Raw genomic sequence first — 17,513 nt, 5'->3', positions numbered from 1 at the left:
TGAATCAGCTATACATATACATATATCCCCATATCTCCTCCCTCTTTCGTCTCCCTCCCACCCTCCCTATCCCACCCCTCTAGGTGGTCACACCGCACTGAGCTGATCTCCCTGTGCTATGCGGCTGCTTCCCACTAACTATCTATTTTACATTTGGTAGTATATGAGTCCATGCCACTCTCTCACTTCGTCCCAGCTTACCCTTCCCCCTCCCCGTGTCCTCACGTCTGTTCTCTACGTCTGCGTCTTTATTCCTGTCCTGCATCCATCTCACTGTTTATCCAGTGTAACTCTCTTCTCACACTAGTAGATGCTTGAGAGGTATTTTAAAATAATTTTTGTCAGCTTCCTGTCTGAATCTTGATTTCCCTCTCTTAGGTTCCAGTGCTGCTGCTGCTTCAGAGCAGTCAGCTCAACTACAAGACACGAAGATTGATAATCTACCAGACACTAAAGCCATTAAACAGAAAGAGGAGGTCCACAGTAAGAGGACAGTTCCTAAGGAAGCCTGGTCCGAAGAGAAGAAATCCTTGCAAATAGATATTGCAGGTAATGGGGAGTGGGGCAGGGGGTGTGAGAGAGAGAGAGCATGCACACGCAAACGCCTGTGTCTACGTGTTTCCACTTAATTCTGATGAGACTATAGTCTCACAATTTAAACAGAGTTCCGTCTTTTTATTTTTTGCTTTCTTATGCATATCACTTCAGTGCTTCTTTGTCTGTGTGGATGTATGTATTTATTTGTAAGATAATTGTTACTTCTGGGAAAAGACACTGGCAATTTAGAAACAAAATGACAATTAAATACCCAAGGCTGATAGTATTAGAAGTGAAGTATCATGTCTCAACACTGAAACAGGGGAGGGAAAGCTTAAGGCATTCCAGATGACTGTGACAAAGACAGAAAGAATCTCAATACAAACTTTTTAAAAATTACAATAAAAAAGACCCAAGATCAAATCTATTTATGTTTACCCATGGCCCCCTTTTTCTAATAACATAAAAGAAAAGTGTATAGGACACAAGCCGTTACTACCTAGCTGTCAAACTTTATGTCTTAGAGGAATATAGAACAGTATCCAGATAAGAAAAGAAAGGAGGGAGGATTAACCAAGATGGCGGAGTAGAAGGACGTGCTCTCACTCCCTCTTGCGAGAGCACCAGAATCACAACTGGCTGCTGGACAATCATTGACAGGAAGACCCTGGACTTCACCAAGGAGGATACCCCACGTCCAAGGACAGAGGAGAAGGCACAGTGAGACGGTAGGAGGGGCTCAATCAGAGTAAAATCAAATCCCATAACTGCTGGGTGGGTGACTCACAGACTGGTGAACACTTATACCACAGAAATCCACCCACTGGAGTGAAGGTTCTGAGCCCCACGTCAGGCTTCCCAACCTGGGGGTCCAGCAATGGGAGGAGGAATTCCTAGAGAATCAGACTTTGAAGCCTAGTGGGAATTGATTGCGGGACTTCGACAGGACTGGGGGAAACAGAGACTCCACTCTTGGAGGGCACACACAAAGTAGTGCGCGCATGGGGACCCAGGGGAAGGAGCAGTGACCCTGGGGGAGACTGAACCAGACCTACCTGCTGGTGTTGGGGGGTCTCCTGCAGAGGCGGGGGGTGGCTCTGTTTCACCGTGGGGACAAGGACACTGGCAGCGGAGGTTCTGGGAAGTGCTCCTTGGCGTGAGCCCTCCCAGAGTCTGCCATTAACCCCACCAAAGAGCCCAGGTAGGCTCCAGTGTTGGGTTGCCTCAGGCAAAACAACCAACAGGGAGGGAACCCAGCCCCACCCATCAACAGTCAAGTGGATTAAAGTTTTACTGAGCTCTGACTGCCACAGCAACAGTCGGCTCTACGCACCACCAGAGCCTCCTATCAAGCCTCTTAGATAGCCTCAACCACCAGAGGGCAGACAGCAGAAGCAAGAAAAACTACAATCCTGCAGCCTGTGGACCAAAAACCACAGTTACAGAAAGATAGACAAGATGAAAAGGCAGAGGGCTATGTACCAGATGAAGGAACAAGAAAAAACCCCAGAAAAACAACTAAATGAAGTGGAGATAGGCAACCTTCCAGAAAAAGAATTCAGAATAATGATAGTGAAGATGATCCAGGACCTCGGAATAAGAATGGAGGCAAAGATCGAGAAGATGCAAGAAATGATTAACAAAGACCTAGAAGAATTAAAGAACAAACAGAGATGACCAAGACAATAACTGAAATGAAAACTACACTAGAAGGAATCAATAGCAGAATAACTGAGGCAGAAGAACGGATAAGTGACCTGGAAGACAGAATGGTGGAATTCATTGCTGCAGAGCAGAATAAAGAAAAAAGAATGAAAAGAAATGAAGACAGCCTAAGAGACCTCTGGGACAACATTAAACGCAACAACATTCGCATTATAGGGGTCCCAGAAGGAGAAGAGAGAGAGAGAAAGGACCAGAGAAAATATTTGAAGAGATTATAGTCGAAAACTTCCCTAACATGGGAAAGGAAATAGCCACCCAAGTCCAGGAAGCGCAGAGAGTCCCATACAGGATAAACCCAAGGAGAAACACACCGAGACACATAGTAATCAAAGTGGCAAAAATTAAAGACAAAGAAAAATTATTGACAGCAGCAAGGGAAAAACGACAAATAACATACAAGGGAACTCCCATAAGGTTAACAGCTGATTTCTCAGCAGAAACTCTGCAAGCCAGAAGGGGGTGGCATGGTATACTGAAAGTGATGAAAGGGAAGAACCTACAACCAAGATTACTCTACCCGGCAAGGATCTCATTTAGATTTGATGGAGAAATCAAAAAGATCTGTAAAAGACAAGCAAAAGCTAAGAGAATTCAGCACCACCAAACCAGCTCTACAACAAATGCTAAAGGAACTTCTCTAAGTGGGAAACACAAGAGAAGAAAAGGACCTACAAAAACAAACCCAAAACAATTAAGAAAATGGTCATAGGAACATACATATCGATAATTACCTTAAACGTGAATGGATTAAATGCCCCAACCAAAAGACATAGACTGGCTGAATGGATACAAAAACAAGACCCATATATATGCTGTCTACAAGAGACCCACTTTAGACCTAGGGACACATACAGACTGAAAGTGAGGGGATGGAAGAAGATATTCCATGAAAATGGAAATCAAAAGAAAGCTGGAGTAGCTATACTCATATCAGATAAAATAGACTTTAAAATAAAGAATGTTACAAGAGACAAGGAAAGACACTACATAATGATCAAGGGATCAATCCAAGAAGAAGATATAACAATTATAATTATATATGCACCCAACATAGGAGCACCGCAATACATAAGGCAACTGCTAACAGCTATAAAAGAGGAAATTGACAGTAACACAATCATAGTGGGGGACTTTAACACCTCACTTACACCAATGGACAGATCATCCAAAATGAAAATAAATAAGGAAACAGAAGCTTTAAATGACACAATAGACCAGATAGATTTAATTGATATATATAGGACATTCCATCCAAAAACAGCAGATGACACGTTCTTCTCAAGTGCGCACGGAACATTCTCCAGGATAGATCACATTTTGGGTCACAAATCAAGCCTCAGTAAATTTAAGAAAATTGAAATCATATCAAGCATCTTTTCTGACCACAACGCTATGAGATTAGAAATGAATTACAGGGAAAAAAACGTAAAAAAGACAAACACATGGAGGCTAAACAATACGTTACTAAATAACCAAGAGATCACTGAAGAAATCAAAGAGGAAATAAAAAAATACCTAGAGACAAATGACAATGAAAACACGACGACCCAAAACCTATGGGATGCAGCAAAAGCAGTTCTAAGAGGGAAGTTTATAGCTATACAAGCCTACTTAAAGAAACAAGAAAAATCTCAAGTAAACAATCTAACCTTACACCTAAAGAAACTAGAGAAAGAAGAACAAACAAAACCCAAAGTTACAGAAGGAAAGAAATCATAAAGATCAGAGCAGAAATAAATGAAATAGAAACAAAGAAAACAATAGCAAAGATCAATAAAACTAAAAGTTGGTTCTTTGAGAAGATAAACAAAATTGATAAGCCATTAGCCAGACTCATCAAGAAAAAGAGGGAGAGGACTCAAATCAATGAAATCAGAAATGAAAAAGGAGAAGTTACAACAGACACTGCAGAAATACAAAGCATCCTAAGAGACTAGACTACTACAAGCAACTTTATGCCAATAAAATGGACAACCTGGAAGAAATGGAAAAATTTTTAGAAAGGTATAACCTTCCAAGACTGAGCCAGGAAGAAACAGAAAATATGAACAGACCAATCACAAGTAATGAAATTGAAACTGTGATTAAAAATCTTCCAACAAACAAAAGTCCAGGACCAGATGGCTTCACAGGTGAATTCGATCAAACATTTAGAGAAGAGCTAACACCTATCCTTCTCAGACTCTTCCAAAAAATTGCAGAGGAAGGAACACTCCCAAACCCATTCTATGAGGCCACCATCACCCTGATACCAAAACCAGAAAAAGACACTACAAAAAAAGAAAATTACAGACCAATATCACTGATGAATACAGATGCAAAAATCCTCAACAAAATACTAGCAAACAGAATCCAACAACACATTAAAAGGATCATACACCACGATCAAGTGGGATTTCTCCCAGGGATGCAAGGATTCTTCAATATACGCAAATCAATCAATGTGATACACCATATTAACAAATTGAAGAATAAAAACCATATGATCATCTCAATAGATGCAGAAAAAGCTTTTGACAAAATTCAACACCCATTTATGATAAAAACTCTCCAGAAAGTGGGCATAGAGGGAACCTACCTCAACATAATAAAGGCCATATATGACAAACCCACAGCAAACATCATTCTCAATGGTGAAAAACTGAAAGCATTTCCTCTAAGATCAGGAACGAGACAAGGATGTCCACTCTCACCACTATTATTCAACATAGTTCTGGAAGTCCTAGCCACGGCAATCAGAGAAGAAAAAGAAATAAAAGGAATACAAATTGGAAAAGAGGAAGTAAAACTGTCACTGTTTGCGGATGACATGATACTATACATAGAGAATCCTAAAACTGCCACCAGAAAACTGCTAGAGCTAATTAATGAATATGGTAAAGTTGCAGGATACAAAATTAATGCACAGAAATCTCTTGCATTCCTATACACTAATGAAAAATCTGAAAGAGAAATTACGGAAACACTCCCATTTACCATTGCAACAAAAAGAATAAAATACCTAGGAATAAACCTACCTAGGGAGACAAAAGACCTGTATGCAGAAAACTATAAGACACTGATGAAAGAAATTAAAGATGACACCAACAGATGGAGAGATATACCATGTTCTTGGATTGGAAGAATCAACATTGTGAAAATGAGTATACTACCCAAAGCAATCTACAGATTCAATGCAATCCCTATCAAATTACCAATGGCCTTTTTTACGGAGCTAGAACAAATCATCTTAAAATTTGTATGGAGACACAAAAGACCCCGAATAGCCAAAGCAGTCTTGAGGGAAAAAAATGGAGCTGGAGGAATCAGACTCCCTGACTTCAGACTATACTACAAAGCTACAGTAATCAAGACAATATGGTACTGGCACAAAAACAGAAACATAGATCAATGGAACAAGATAGAAAGCCCAGAGATTAACCCAAGCACTTATGGTCAACTAATCTATGACAAAGGAGGCAAAGATATACAATGGGGAAAAGACAGTCTCTTCAATAAGTGGTGCTGGGAAAACTGGACAGCTACATGTAAAAGAATGAAATTAGAATACTCCCTAACACCATACACAAAAATAAACTCAAAATGGATTAGAGACCTAAATATAAGACTGGACACTATAAAACTCTTAGAGGAAAACATAGGAAGAACACTCTTTGACATAAATCACAGCAAGATCTTTTTTGATCCACCTCCTAGAGTAATGGAAATAAAAACAAAAATAAACAAATGGGACCTAATGAAACTTCAAAGCTTTTGCACAGCAAAGGAATCCATAAACAAGACGAAAAGACAACCCTCAGAATGGGAGAAAATATTTGCAAACGAATCAATGGACAAAGGATTAATCTCCAAAATATATAAACAGCTCATTCAGCTCAATATTAAAGAAACAAACACCCCAATCCATAAATGGGCAGAAGACCTAAATAGACATTTCTCCAAAGAAGACATACAGACAGCCACGAAGCACATGAAAAGATGCTCAACATCACTAATTATTAGAGAAATGCAAATCAAAACTACAATGAGGTATCACCTCACTCCTGTTAGAATGGGCATCATCAGAAAATCTACAAACAACAAATGCTGGCGAGGGTGTGGAGAAAAGGGAACCCTCTTGCACTGTTGGTGGGAATGTAAATTGATACAGCCATTATGGAGAACAATATGGAGGTTCCTTAAAAAACTAAAAATAGAATTACCATACGACCCAGCAATCCCACTCCTGGGCATATACCCAGAGAAAACCGTAATTCAAAAAGACACATGCACCCGAATATTCATTGCAGCACTATTTACAATAGCCAGGTCATGGAAGAAACCTAAATGCCCATCAACAGACGAATGGATAAAGAAGTTGTGGTACATATATACAATGGAATATTACTCAGCCATAAAAAGGAACGAAATTGAGTCATTTGTTGAGAAGTGGATGGATCTAGAGACTGTCATACAGAGTGAAGTAAGTCAGAAAGAGAAAAACAAATATCGTATATTAATGCATGTATGTGGAACCTAGAAAAATGGTACAGATGAGCCGGTTTGAAGGGCAGAAGTTGAGACACAGATGTCAAGAATGGACATATGGACACCAAGGGGGGAAAACTGCGGTGGGGTGGGGATGGTGGTGTGCTGAATTGGGCGATTGGGATTGACATGTATACACTGATGTGTATAAAATTGATGCCTAATAAGAACCTGCAGTATAAAACAAAGAAACAAACAAAACAACTAATACTAAACTTTCATTGGGTTATTTGTATGGAAATATGTTAATATAAATGTTTCAGACATTACATGAAATTTCTAAACATCTTATATGTTCTGGTATAATGTTATAAGTAATAATCCTAGTTATTACTTTAAAATGTATATCTCAGAAATAACTCATTTTCTTGTCAACTGCATTATTATGAACTTTCATCAAATCTTTAACTGCGGTCATTTTTAAGTCTTTTGTCATTTACAGACAGTTCTGGGTGTACTCTGATGCTTTTGCAAATATGTTCCTGTAAAAGGGTTTCATCTTCAAGAAATTCATGGAAAAGACTCTGACAAGTACAGGTTTCTGGTAACTGACTGTACTGCTGAACTGAATGAATAAGCATTTTCAGAACTCTAATGAAAAACTGATGAACTCATAAAAGTGCTAACAAAAGATCAAGATGGAAAAAAAGATTAATTACATGGGACTGAGTGAACTGATGAGGATGAGTATAATTTTTGTGACTTTCTGTCTGAATTAAAAAAAAAAAATCCCACAAGGACTCAGAGGCAAAGAATATACAAATCAATTTTCACTGCAAAGTAAAGGAGCTGTTACAGTGGAGGATTACTGGACTGAATGTCAATACTGTGACATAGTATGAGTGTGTTTCATGTTTGGTAATTGCAATCATTGTTGCTTTTGTTGTGGTCATCCATGTACAATGCTTGGTGTCAGTCTATTTATCTCTTGTAAAAATAAAATACAGTGTGTGTGTGTGAAAAAAAAAGAAAAGAAAAGAAAGGAGTCAAGAAGCTAATCTAGCGATACTGTATTTTGAAAATAGTCCTCGTGCAGCTGCTAACAGCTGCTTTCTAAGAATGTATTAGATGGATGATTTTCCATAAGGCCACCGAGACTACACAGTGGGAAAAGAATAGTCTCTTCAACAAATGGTGTTGGAAAACTGGATATCCACATGCAGAAGAATTAATTTGGACCATTACCTTTTACCATATACAAAATTAACTCAAAATGGATCAAAGATCCAAACAGAAGAGCTAAAATTATAAAACTCTTAGAAGAAAACATGGGGGGAAAGCTTCACGACATTGGATTTGGCAATGATTTCGTGGATATGACACCAACAGTATAGGCAACAAAAGCAAAAATAAATAAATTATACTATATCAGAATTTAAAACTCTGCTTCAAAGGACACAATCAACAGAGTTAAAAGACAACCTATGGAATAGGAGAAAATATTTGCAAATCATGATAAGTGATCAATATCCAGATTATATATGGAACTTCTAAAAGTCAACAACAAAGAAACCCAATTTAGAAATGGGTAAAGGGCTCGAATAGACAATTCTCCAGGGAGTATATATGAATGGCCAACAAGTATATGAAAAGATGCTTAATATCACTAATCATCAAAGAAATGCAAATCAAAACCACAATGAGATACTACTGCACACCTATTAGGATGGGTAGTATCAAAAGAACAGAAAATAACAATTGTTGGCAAGGATGCAGAGAAATTGGATCCCTTGTGCACTGCTGGTGGAAATATAAAATGGCACAGCCATTACGGAAAACAGTATGGAGGTTCCTAAAAAATTAAAAAGAGAATGACGATATGATACAGCAATCCCACTTCTGGGTGTATATCCAAAGGAATTCAAAGCAGGATCTCAGAGATATCTGCACACCCATGTTCATTGCAGCATTACTCACAATAATCAAGACACGTCCATCAGCAGATGAATGGATAAATATAATGTGATATATATACAATAGAATGTTATGCAGCCTTAAAAGAAGAAAATCCTGTCACATGCTATAACATAGGTGAATCTCCAGGACCTTGTGCTGAGTGAAATAAGCCAGTCACAAAAAGATAAGCACTGTATATTCCACCTACATGAAGTATCTGAAATAGTGAAAATCATAGAAACAAAGTAGAAAAGTGGCTGCCAACGGCTGGGGAGAGAAAGGAGGGGGAGTTCATGTTTATTGGGTATAGAGTTTCAGTGTTGCAAGATGAAGATGTTCTAGAGATCTGTTGTGCAACAGTGTGAACATACTTAACACTGCTGAACTGTATGCTTAAAAATTGGTTAAGATGGTAAATTGAATCTTCTGTGTTTATCACACACAAAAAAGAATGTGTAAGATGAAAAAACAACATTGCAACTCTGCAGTGGGTAGTCTAGGAGACATAGCTTGGAACAGAAAGATGGAACTATAACCTGCAGAAGCATACTCTAGCCCAGGCCGCACAGAGGAGGTGAGCGGCGGGCGGGCGAGCGAGAGAAACTTCATCTGCAGCTCCCTATCGCTCCCCATTCCTCACGTTACCGCCTGAACCATCCCCCACCCCCCACCCCCGTCTGTGGAAAAATTGTCTTCCATGACACCGGTCCCTGGTGGCAAAAAGGTTGGGGACCGCTGCCCTAGAGGACCCTCAAGGAGAAATGGATAATACAGAACACTAGAGAGCTTGAACACACATACTTAGCCCATGACAGACCATAGAAATGAAATTAAAAACAACAAAAAAAGCAGAGTTAGAGAAACATCTGGAAATAATGAGGTTGATGTGTATAAATGTTTGTATGCTTTTAAAAAACAACCTTTCAAATGCTCATAGAACATTTTTTTTTCAAACAGCTTTTTTAATATGTAATGCACATATATAATTCTCCCACTTAAAGTGTACCATTTAATGATTTTTACCCTATTCACAGATATGTGCAACCATCAACACAGTTGACTTTAGAACATTTGTATCACCTCAGAAAGAAACCCTATACCCCTTAGCTATCACCCCTCTATTTCCTCATCACCCACCTCCCCCCAAGCCCTAAGTCAACCACTGATCTACTTTGTCTCTATTATAAATTTTCCTATTCTAGACCTTAATACAAATTAAATGGAATCATTTAATGTGTGGACTTTTGTGACTAGCTTCTTTTAACTCAGCATGATGTTTTTGGGTTCATCCAAGTTAGGGCTTGTATCATTATTTTATTCCTTCTAATGGCTCAATAATATTTCATCGTATGTATGTATCACAGTTTGTTTATCTGTTTGTTGATGGACATTTGGTTGTTTCCACCTTTTGGCTACTATGAATAATGCTTTTATAAAATAATGATTTTATATTTATAAAATATAAATGCTTTTCTATTCATGTACAGGTTTTTATATGGACAGTATGTTTTCATTTGTCTTGGGTATGTACCCAGGAATGGAATTCCTAGATCATGTGATAACTATATTTCATCATCTGAGGAGTTGTCAGACTGTTTGCCAAAGTGGCTGCACCATTTTACATTCCCAGTAGCAATGTATGAGGATTTCAATTTCTCTACAAACTCACCAACACTTATTATCTGACTTTGTCATTGGATCTATTCTAGTGGATGTGAATTTGTATCTCATTTTGCTTTTGATTTGCATTTGCCTCATGATTATGATGTTGAACATCTTTCTGTGTGCTTATTGGCCAGTTGTGTGTTATCCTTGGAGAAATGCGTATTCAGATCCTGGCCTGGTTTTTATTTGGGCTATTTCTCTTTTTTACTGAGTTTTAAGAGTTCTATGTATTCTAGATACACATTCTTATCAAAATTTTGATTTTGATATATTCTCCCATTCTGTGAGTTAAAATTGGGAAGTATGAGTCCTCCAACATTACCTTATTTTTCATGATTGTCTTGGCTATTCTGGGTCCTTGACAATTCCATATGCTTGCAAAATTTCTACTAAGAAATCAGCTAGGATTCTGATAGGGATTGTGTTGAATCTGTGATCACTTTGGTGAGAATTGCTTTCTTAACAGTAAGTCCGTGGACTTGGGATGTTTGATTTAGATAGATATTTATTGATTTAGATATTTATTTAGATATTCTTTAATTTCTTGCAGTCATTTTTTGTAGCTTTCAGAGTAGAAGTTTTTCTCTTCTTATGTTAAATTTACATTAATATTTTAATTTTTTTGAGGCTGTTGTGAACAGAATGGTTTCCTTTTGCTTTTCTTTTTGTTTTTGGCTGTGCTGCTTGACTTGAGGGATCTTAGTTCCCCAACCAGGGATCTAACTTATGCCCTCTTGCAGTGGAATTGCAGAGTCCTAACCACTGGACTGCCAGAGAATTCCCCCAGAATGGTTTTCTTAATTTCATTTTCAGTTTGTTAATTGCAAGTATATCATAATACAATTGATTTTTTTAATATTTAACTTTTATCCTGCAACGATGCTGAACTCGTTTATTAGTTCTAAATGGTGAATGGGATTGTTTGCTTAATTTGTCTTTCTTAGCTTTCGTTGTTAGTATGTAGAAATGCAGCAGATTTCTGTGTATTAATTTCATATGCTGAAACTTTAGCGAATTCACTGATGAGCTCTAGTAGTTTTCTGGTAGCAGCTTTAGGATTTTATAGTATCATGTCATCTGTAAAAACTGACAGTTTTACTTCTTCTTTTCCAATTTGGATTCGTTTTATTTCTTTTTCTTCTCTGCTTGCTGTGACTAGGACCTTCAAAACTATGTTAAAAAAAAGTGGCGAGAGTGGACATCCTTGTCTTGTTCCTGATCTTAGGCGAAATGCTTTCAGCTTTTCACCATTGAGTATAATGTTAGCTGTGGGTTTGTCATATATGGCCTTTATTGTGTTGAGGTATGTTCTCTCTGTGCCCACTTTCTAGAGAGTTTTTATCATAAACGTGTGTTGAAATTTGTCAAAAGCTTTTTCTGCATCTATTGAGATGATCATATGGTTTTTTTTTTTAATAAATTTATTTTATTTATTTATTTTTGGCTGTGTTGGGTCTTCATTACTGTGTGCGGGCTTTCTCTAGTTGCAACGAGCGGGGGCTACTCTTTGTTGCGGTGTGCGGGCTTCTCATTGCGGTGGCTTCTCTTTGTTGCGGGGCACAGGCTCTAGGCGCACAGGCTTCAGTAGTTGTAGCACGCGGGCTCAGTAGTTGTGGCTCACAGGCTCTAGAGCACAGGCTCAGCAGTTGTGGCACATGGGCTTAGTTGCTTCACGGCATGTGGGATCTTCCGGGACCAGGGCTCGAATCCATGTCCCCTGCAATGGCAGGTGGATTCTTAACCATGGTGCCACCAGGGAAGCCTGATCGTATGGTTTTTATTCTTCAGTTTGTTAATGCGGTGTATCACACTGATTGATTTGCAGATATTGAAAAATCCTTGCATCCCTGGGATGAATCCCACGTGATCATGGTGTATGATCCTTTTAATTTATTAGTGGATTCGGTTTGCTAGTATTTTGTTGAGGATTTTTGCATCTATGTTCATCAGTGGTATTGGTCTGTAGTTTTCTTTTGTGTAATATCTTTGTCTGGTTTTGGAATCAGAGTGATGGTGGCCTCCTAGAATGAGTTCAGAAGTTTTCTTTCCTCTGCAAACTTTTGGAAGGGTTTCAGAAGGATGGGTGTTAACTCTTCTCAATGTTTGGTAGAATTCACCTGTGAAGCCATTTGGTCCTGGACTTTTCTTTGTTGGGAATTTTTAAATTGCTGATTCAATTTCAGTTCTGGTAATTGGTCTGTTCATATTTTCTGTGTCTTCCTGATTCAGTCTTGGGAGGTTGTACCTTTCTAAGAATTCATCAGTTCCTTCTAGGCTGTCCGTTTTATTGGCATGTAGTTGCTCATAGTAGTCTCTTATGATCCTTAGTATTTCTGTGGTGTCGGTTGTAACTTCTCCTTTTTCATTTCTGATTTTATTGATTGGGGCCCTCTCCCTTTTTTTCTTGATGAGTCTTCCTAAAGGTTTATCAATTTTGTTTATATTTTCAAAGAGCCAGCTTTTAGTTTCATTGATCTTTCCTATTGTTTTTTTAGTCTCTATTTCATTTATTTCTGCTCTGATATTTATGATTTCTTTCCTTCTACTAACTTTGGTTTTTATTTATTCTTCTTTCTCTACTTGCTTTAGATGTAAGTTTAGGTTGTTAATTTGAGATTTTTCTTGTTTCCTGAGGTAAGCCTGTATCACTATAAACTTCCCTCTTAGAACTGCTTTTTCTGCGTCCCATAGGTCTTGGATCATCGTGCTTTCGTTTTCATTTGTCTCTAGGTAGTTTTTGATTTCCTCTTTGATTTCTTCAGTGATCCATTGGTTGTTTAGTAGCATATTGTTTAGCCTCCACGTGTCTGTGCTTTTTGCAGTTTTTTTTTCTTGTAGGTGATTTCTAGTTCCATAGACTTGTGGTTGGAAAAGAAGCTTGATATGATTTCAGTTTTCTTAAATTTACCAAGGCTTGTTTTGTGGCCTAACATGTGATCTATCCTGGAGAATGTTCCATGTGCACTTGAAAAGAATGTGTATTCTGCTGCTTTTGGGTGGAATGCTCTATAAATATCAGTTAAGTCCCTTTGGTCTAATGTGTTATTTAAGGCCTGTGTTTCCCTATTGATTTTCTCTCTGGATGATCTGTCCATTGATGTAAGTCGGGTGTTAAAGTCCTTACTATTATTGTGCTGCTGTTGATTTCTCCTTTTATGTCTATTAATATTTTGCCTTATGTATTCAGGTGCTCCTATGTTGGGTGCATATATATTTACAGTTGTTATATCTTCTTCTTGGATTGATCCCTTGATCATTCTGTAGTGTCCTTGTCTCCTGTGACAGTTTTTATTTTAAAGTTGATTTCATCTAATATAAATATTGCTACTCTGGCTTTCCTTCGATTTTCATTTGTGTGGACTACCTTTTCCATCCCCTCACTTTTAGTCTGTATGTGTCTCTAGATCTGTAGTGAGTCTCTTGTAGGCAGCAAATACACGGGTCTTGTTCTTGTATCCATTCAGCCAGTTTGTGTCTTTTGGTTGGAGCATTCAGTCTGTTTACGTTTCAGGTAATTATCGATATGTATGTTCGTACTGTCATTTTGTTAATTGTTTTGGATTTGTTTCTGTAGGTCTTTTTTTCCCCCTTCTTTTGTTCTCTTCTCTTGTGATTTGATGACTATCTTCAGTGTTATGTTTGGATTCCTTTTTTGTGTATGTGTGTATCTGTTACAGATTTTTGGCTTGTGGTTACCTTGAGGTTATTGTATAGCAGTCTCTGTATATATATGTGTGATTCTTCTAAATTGCTGATGTCTTAATTTCAAATGCATTTGAAATTACCCTCCATGTGTACTCTCCTCCCCTCATGATTACTGTTTTTTATGTCATGTTTTACATCCAATTGTTTTGTGTATCCCTTAACTGCTTATCGTGGATACAGATGATTTTACTACTTTTGTCTTTTAATCTTCCTGCTAGCTTTGTTTGTGAATGATTTCCTACCTTTACTGTATGTTTACTGGTGAGCTTTTTTGTTCCATAATTTTCTTATATCTAGTTGTGGCCTTTTCTTTTGCACCTGGAGAAGTTGCTTTAACATTTGTTGTAAAGCTGGTTTAGTGGTGCTGAATTCTTTTAGCCTTTGCTTGTCTATACAGCTTTTGATTTCTCTGTCAAATCTGAACAAGAGCCTTGCTGAGTAGAGTATTCTTGGATGTAGGTTCTTCCCTTTCATCACTTTAAATATATCATGCCAGTCCCTTCCGACCTGCAGAGTGCCTGCTGAAAAGTCAGCTGACAGTCTTATGGGAGTTCCTTTGTATGTTACTTGTTGCTTTCCCCTTGCTGCTTTTAGTATTCTCTGTATCTTTAATTTTTGACATTTTGATTACAGCGTGTCTTGGTGTGTTCCTCTTTGGGTTATCCTGTATGGGATTTTCTGCGCTTCCTGGACTTGGATGACTATTTCCTTTCCCAGGTTAGGGAGGTTTTCAGCTATTATCTCTTCAAATATTTTCCCGGGCTCTTTCTCTCTTCTTCTGGGACCCCTGTAGTGTGAATATTAGTGCTCTTGATGTTGTCTCAGAGATCTTTTAAACCGTTCTCATTTCTTTTTTTTTTTAAATCTTTTTTCTGTTCAGTGGCAGTGATTTCCACTACTCTGTCTTCCAGCTCACTGATCCATTCTTCTGAATCCTTTAGTCTACTTTGATTCCTTGCACTGTATTTTTCATTTCAGTTACTGTATTCTTCATCTCTGGTTGTTCTTTATATTTTCTAACTCTTTTCTTAAAACTTATAACTTCTCGTTCTGTGCATCCATTCTCCTCCTGAGTTCTTTGATCATCTGTATGATCATTACTCTGAACTATTTCTTGGGTAGATTGCCTATTTCCACTTGACTTAGTTCTTCTTCTGGGATTTTATCTTGTTCCTTCATCTGAAACATATTGCTCTGCCATCTCATTTTGTCAATAAGTTACTATCTGTATTTTTATGTATGTAGTAGGTAAGTTACATCTCTCAACCTTGGAGAAGTGGCCCTCTGTAGGAGGCGTCCTGTGCATTTCAGCAGCGCACTCCCCTCTCGTTACCCAAGCTGTGTGCTCTAGGGGTTCACCCTAAGAGGGCTACTTGGGCCTTCTGTTGTGGTGGGCTAACTATGTGGGCAGTCTGGTAGGCCCCTAGTCTGGTTGGTTGCCAGGTCCTGCCTTGTGTGGATGCTGCTGGCTGCTGTTTAGCAGGGCCTGGTCACAACGTGGCTGGTTGCAGAATGCTAGGGGCCCCGGGGCTAATGCTGGCTCACTGGTGGGTGGAGTCAGGGTCCTGAAGACCCTAGGGTTATTGCCTACCCACTGGTAGTTGAAGCCAGATCATGGGGTTAGTGCTGGTCTACTGGCAGGCAGAGCTGGTCCCTGGAGTCCAGCTGCAGGGTCCTGGGATCCCAGAGCTCATTTCAGATTGTTGAGGGGGTGGTGTCGGTTCCTGACACAGTTGGGTACAGGGTCTGGAGTGTCCTGAAGGTTTCCTTGGCCTGCTAGTGGGCCAGTCCAAGGCCCAGCTGGTCCCAGGGTAGGCTCTGCATTGAGGAATCATAGTTTCCTTGCTTTTGGTGCCTGCATCCTGGTGAATGAGACTGGTCTAGAAGCGTGGCCTGGCTTCCTGGTGGGAGAGTCCTGTGCCTGTCTACTGGTGGGTGGTGCTGGATCTTGGCCCTCTGGTGGGCTGGGCCATGTCTAGGGGCTAGTCCAAAGGCAGCTGTGAGCTTTTTTGTCTTTAGGCAGCCTGTCTGCTAATGGGTGGAGCTGTGTCCTGACCCAGTTAGTTCTTTGGCCTGAGGCGTCCCAGCACTGTTGCCTGCAGGCTGTTGGGTGGGGCCGGGTTTTGGAGCTAATGAGCCAATATGTCATCCACCAACAGTATTCCCCAATATGTCTGCCACCAGTGTCTATGTCCCCAGGGTGAGCCGCAGCCACCCTCCCCCAACCCCTGCCGCTCCAGGAGACTCTCCAAGACCAGCAGGTAGGTCTGGCCCAGGCTCCTATCAAATTACTTCTTTGGCCCTGTGTCCCAGGGTATATGAGATTTCATGTGCACCCTTTAAGGGTGATATCTCTATTTTCCCCAGTCCTGAGGGGCTCCTGCAATTAAGCCTTTCTGGCCTTCAAAGCCAAATGCTCTGTGGGCTCATCTCAACAATGCCAGACCCCCAACCTGGGAGAACCTCTGGAATATATTTACTCTCCAGTTTTCGTTGCCTACATAGGGGTTATGGAATTTGATTATATTGTGAGTCTCCCCCTACTACCGGTTTTGTTGCTGTTCCTTCTTTATGTCTTTTGGTGTAGGAGATCTTTTCTGGTGGGTTCCAGTGTTTTGTGTATGTGTTTTTTTTTAATGGTTGCTCTGCGGATAGTTGTGATTTTGGTGTGCTTGTGAGAGGAGGTGAGCTCAAGGTCTTTTTACTCTGCCATCTTGCCCACTTTCCTCTATACCACATTTTCTTTTCTTTTGTTTTGTTTTAATTTTTATTGGAGTATAGTTGCTTTACAGTGTTGTGTTAGTTTCTACTGTACAGCAAAGTGAACCAGCTATACGTATATATATAGCCCCTCTTTTTTGGATTTCCTTCCCATTTAGGTCACCACAGAGCATTGAGTAGAATTCCCTGTGCTATATACAGTAGGTTCTCATCAGTTATCTATTTTATACATAGTATCAATAGTGTATATATGTCAGTCCCAATCTCCCAATTCCTCCCACCCCTCACACCACATTTTCTTTATCTATTCATCCATCAGTGGACACTTAGGTGGTTTCCATGTCTTGGCTATTTTAAATAATGCTGCAGTGAGCACAGATCTACGAATATCTCTCCAAGACCAAGCTTTCAATTGTTTTGTGTATAGACCCAGAAGCAGAATTGCTGGATCGTATGGTAGTTGCATTTTAACGCTTTGGGTAATCTCCATACTGATTTCCATAGTGGCAACACCAATTACATTCTCACTAACAGTGCACAGAAAAAGGAACCTTTAGCTCCATATCCTCACTAATGCTTGTTATTTCTTGTCTTTTTGATGATACCCGTTCTAACAGGTGTGAGGTGATATCTCATTGTGGTTTTGGTTTACATTTCCCTGATGATTATTGGTTCTGAGCATCTTTTCCTGTATTTGTTAGCCATTTGTATGTCTTCCTTACAAAAATATCTATTAA

Source organism: Balaenoptera physalus, assembly GCF_965194825.1.
Source record: "Balaenoptera physalus genome assembly, contig: HAP1_SCAFFOLD_1458, whole genome shotgun sequence".
NCBI classification, from domain to species: Eukaryota; Metazoa; Chordata; class Mammalia; order Artiodactyla; family Balaenopteridae; genus Balaenoptera; species Balaenoptera physalus.
The sequence above is the reverse complement of the archived record's forward strand: the minus strand, read 5'-3'. Positions refer to the sequence as shown.